At 43.8% G+C, this 4,767-nt stretch overlaps 1 protein-coding gene across 1 annotated transcript in view; it reads left to right on the top strand.

Moving 5' to 3' along the window:
* The window catches only part of Crcp (CGRP receptor component), a 51,790-nt gene extending 47,584 nt beyond the window's left edge, over positions 1 to 4,206 (top strand). The window contains exon 7 of the transcript XR_004517691.1: positions 4,108 to 4,206. The gene's annotated coding sequence lies outside the window, so the exon portion shown is untranslated. The remainder of the gene's footprint in view (positions 1 to 4,107) is intronic.
* Positions 4,207 to 4,767: the final 561 nt, after the last annotated feature.

Genomic DNA, 4,767 nt, shown 5'->3' with positions numbered 1-4,767 from the left:
CACAAAGAAGAATTAATACCAATTCTTAAACTTTTCCAAAATATTGAAAAGGGGAAATGCTTCTGCCTCATTCTGTGAGGCCAATATTACCTTAATCCAGACAAGAGCACAACAAGACAGCTGAAAAACAATAGTAGCCTTATGCATTTTGATGTAAAATCCTCACAAAGTACACTCACATATCTGAATGATTCTGCACCATGACCCAGTGGGATTTATTCCTGGAATGCAAGGGTGCTTCTATAATCATGGACATCTACATGAAAAAGAACGGATTTGGACTTTACACCATAAACAGAAATCAAAGATCTGCATGTAGGAGCTGAAACTATAAAACTCTTGGAATAAAAAAAAAAAAAAAAACAGAAGAAAAGCCTCATGACCCTGGATTTAACAGAAATTTGCATATGATAGTAAAGGCACAGGCAACAGAAGAATACACTGGGCATCATCATGAGCATGAAGTGGCAGCCCATGGAAGCCCGGTGTGGTGATGCATGCCTGTGATCCCAGCAATTGGGAGGCTGAGGCAGGAGAATCACTGAGTTTGAGACCAATCTGGACTCCATAGAGAGCTCAAGGCTACCCTGAACCTACATAGAGACACCCTGTCTCAAAAACAAAAACAAAAAAAGCCTGGCAATGCATGGAATGAAAGAGAATATTTGTAAGTCATATATCTGGAAAGAGATTGATAACTAGCATAGAAAACTACCACAGCTCAACAATAACAGTAATCCTCAATTCAGAAAAGAGCAAAGGGCTTGAATGTACATGTCTCCAAAGAAGACATAAATATCCCATACCCTAAAGATGCTGACCCTCACGGGCTATTAGAGAAATGTAAGTCAGAACCATGGTTTCCACACCCACTAGCATGGCTGTTTTAACAACGTCTTGGTGAGGATATGGAGAAATTGGAATCCTTGTGCATTGCTAGTAGGGATATAAAATAATACAATCATTGTGGAAAATAGTTGCTTGTACTTTAAAAACTGCACCTAGAATTACATAGAACTCGGAATCCCCCCTCTTGGTACATACCTGAGACAGTTCAAAGGAGGAAGTTGCTTACGTGCACTTATGCACAGCAGCATAATTTGCAGTATCCAAAAAGAGCACCCAGATGGCCACCAGCAGATAATCGGATAAATAAAAGTATTTTATAAACATTTAACAGTATATTATTCCCTCTTGGGAAGGAAGTCCTCACACATGCTCAACATGAATACATTAAGCTAAGTCATCCTGGGCTGCGGGCCAGTCCCAGGCTGTGGTCTGTTAGGAACCAGAGTTTAAAACCACCCCCTCCATCCACTGAAAAATTGTCTGCTTCAAAAACCACTCCTTGGCATCAAAAAGGTTGGTGACATGGGTGCTAACTGAAATAAACCAGACACAAAAGGACTCAGGAAGGAGCAGTGCAGACCCGGACCTGCCTGAGGTCTGGAGCTTGGTGCTCCAAGGTCTCCTGAGCAGGCCTGTCCCAGATGCTCCTTCTTTGGGGTTCTGAACACCCCTTCGTGAATGACCCTAGGGCAGGCAGACTTCAGACCTGTGGGCTGTGACACCTGGGTGTGTTCTGAGGTCGAGTCAGTGTCCCAGTGGAGCACCAGCAACTTGGACTAGTCCCCAAGTGGGACCTGCTGGGGTCACTCTGGGTGTTTGCAGAATCTGGCCAGGCACAGCTGGACAGTGGGTGGCTTCTTTGAACCAGAGGCTCCACCAAGCTGTCCTCTCATAGCTCAGCCACTTTCCCATCACTGGGATGAAATACCTGACACCATGGCATAGAGGAGAAGAGGTTACTTTGGCTCATGGTTTTATTTATTTATTTATTTATTTGGTTTTTTTGAGACAGAATAGTTGAGTCTGACCTGGAACTCACTGTGTAGCCCAGGTTCATGGTTTTAGTCCCTGGTTGGCCGGCTCCAAGGTAGAAACTGGATGGTGCCAGGAAGCAGGGAGAGAAGGGAGGAGCAGGGACAAGCATGCACCCTTCCAGGTCACACCCCAGAGACTCTCTCCAGCCAGGAGCCTCCTAACAGTCAGCCCTGAACTCTTCCATGGATGGATCCACTGGTGAGCACAGCGCCCCACACAGGGGACTTCAGGCGACACTATAGATCTATGTACGCCAGCACACAGGGAATGATGGAGGCTCCTGGTAGTCTGGCAGGTTCTGGGTTAAACACTCCCTTCTCCCTGTGGGGCCCTGGTGTGGAGGGCCAGGTCTCAGGGTGGGGTCCGGAATCAGGTGACCCAGGATTCAGGGCCAGGCCAAGGCACACAGAGCCAGGGTGGCTGGAGGGGACCCTGCCCTGGGACATCACGGGATGCGGAGGGGTGCAGTGGGGCCTGGAGCCAGGAGGGGCCCCAGCTCAGGTCGTGGGAACCAGGGGAAGCGAGTGCCACGCTGTCCCCAGAGAGCCCTGGGACTGCAGGCTGCTCTTCTGCCCACAGTGGCCTGGGGCTGGGGTGCATGAGGCCAGGTGATGCATTCATCTGTGTTCCTGCCCTGGGCCTCTACCCTTAAATACTTCATACTTCCCTGGAAAATTATTGCTCCCCAGTTCTCCCTTGCAGCTGATGAGCAGTGCAGGGGAGACCATGCAAACACTGTGCTCTCTTCCCAAACCACTCCGTGTTTGGCATCCATGGAGGGTTCTCGCCTAATCCAATCTTTACCTTGATGGTTGTCAAATAACAATTCTCCGACTTTATCAGCCGCTCTGCCTTTTCCATCCACCTCTGTCTCCATCAGCAGGATCCTTGGCCCCAGTCCTGTGTTTATGGAGGCGGTGTACGAACTCGTGAATTCCCACATTTTCAGCAGTGTATAATTTGACTGTTTAATGGATTTGTCCCAGACCTGCCAGTGGCTACTCAGTCAAGTGCTCATGTCCTTGGAACATAACACATCTTTTTAAAAAATCACTTCCTCATGTTCTGGCATAACAAGGTGTTCAAGCCTATCCTTTGGCAGCTCTGCCCTGAGCTGCCTTGTCAATTGCCAATTTCCTAGTGGTACATGGGGCCAGAGATCAAACTCTGCCATTATGCACCCCCATTGGGACTGGAGGGTCTGTGTTTCTTGACTTTTTCAACTGACAGAGCAAGGGTTTTATACACACACACACACACACACATGTATGTATGTATGTATGTATGTATGTGTATATATTTTGTTCTTTTTCATTCCCTTTAAGTGTGGTTATGGAACTAATTTGAAATAGAATTTTATTGTTTTAGTTTATATTCAGATTTAGTTTACTTTTTTCCATTCTTGCTGATATATATCTATATATAGGATTTTATATATATATATGGGATGTCATGTTTTCAGAAGTCAAAACTATATAAAAAAGATGCAGGTTCAAAGAATTGTTACCTATTTTTCTCCCCTTGTGGTTAAACAACTGCACTATTTCTGCTTTATTGTGGTTTTTTTAGTAACGATAAGTTGTTATGTGTGTGTTTTATTTTCCCTTATTTCTCATGCAAAACATAGGTGATCAGAAATGCAGCAGATGTTTAAATTTTATAAAATTTATTTCAGTTAAAAAATACTGCCATCATTCCCCCTTAAAATCTTCCCCCTCACTTCAGACACGCTTATCCCATTATTCTTACAACTTTCTGACACAGTTCTGCAAGTTCTCTTTCATGAGTGTCTTTATTTGTGCTGCCTTGGCTTCCTCAGTGTCCTGAATTGATTCAAAATATTTCCCCTTTGTGGTTATGTTGACTTTGGGAAAGAGCCAGAAGTTGCAGGTTGCCAGACATGGTGGGTCTATTTAATGAAATTTTTTTTTATTGAGTTTATTGGTACTTTTTAAGCGTACACTACAGTTTGATGAAATTGTTTTGGATCTGTTCATGACATTGAGGCAGCTATAAAAAGACACTCAGGAAAGAGGATCCAGAGCTGCTTCAGAAAGTGGCAAAGACAATGGGATGAGTGTGTTTGAAGTATTGGAGGGGGATTAATGGCGGTATGTCCTTTACTGTAATAATTTCTAATTTGTAATGTAAACATTCAGTGTATCTTTTATCACACCTCATAGGTTTTTCTGCAATTTAATTTCTTTGCTTAATATCTTTCAGAACTCATTCCATATCAGTTCACAGAAATTTCCTTCATTCTCAGCAAGATATATCAGGTACAGGTACAATTCCCCATGATGAATGTCATCATTATGTATACCTAAAATGTACCAATAAATGTTTTGCTTACAAAAAAAGAAAGAAATTTCCTTCATTCTTTCACAGCTGCAATGTATACACCATAATTTAGTCCACCAATTTCCTCTGCTTGGACATTTGGTTAGTTTTCAATCTTTAGAAATTTAAAAGATATTGTAATGAATAAGCTATGCATATGTGTTTTGCTTTGCTGACAGCGTGGCTTCAGGGCAAATTCTCAGAATTGAGATTGCTGGGTCAAATCAAGGGTGTGTTAGTTTCTTCTTGCTGATTAATATGTTACCATGAACTTTGCTTAAAACAAGATCCACAGTCAGAAATCTTGGCAGGCTTGGCTGGGCTCTCTGGTCCTGACATCACAGAGCATAAATCAGGTTGGTGGCTGGCTCCTCTCTGCAGGCTCTGGAAGAATCCACTTCCATCGAAGTTCAGTGACAGAATTCAGTTCCTAGCAGGGACGCCTCCATCTTGCTGCTGACTCTTAGTTTCCAGAAACTGCCCACATTCCTTACCAAGTGGTCCCCCATCTTCAAGCTAGCAATGGTGTGTGGAATTGTCCTT

This window comes from Fukomys damarensis, unplaced genomic scaffold (assembly GCF_012274545.1).
Source record: "Fukomys damarensis isolate Sample0158 unplaced genomic scaffold, DMR_v1.0_HiC HiC_scaffold_17, whole genome shotgun sequence".
Taxonomy (NCBI): domain Eukaryota; kingdom Metazoa; phylum Chordata; class Mammalia; order Rodentia; family Bathyergidae; genus Fukomys; species Fukomys damarensis.
This window is presented reverse-complemented; position numbering and strand designations above follow the sequence as displayed.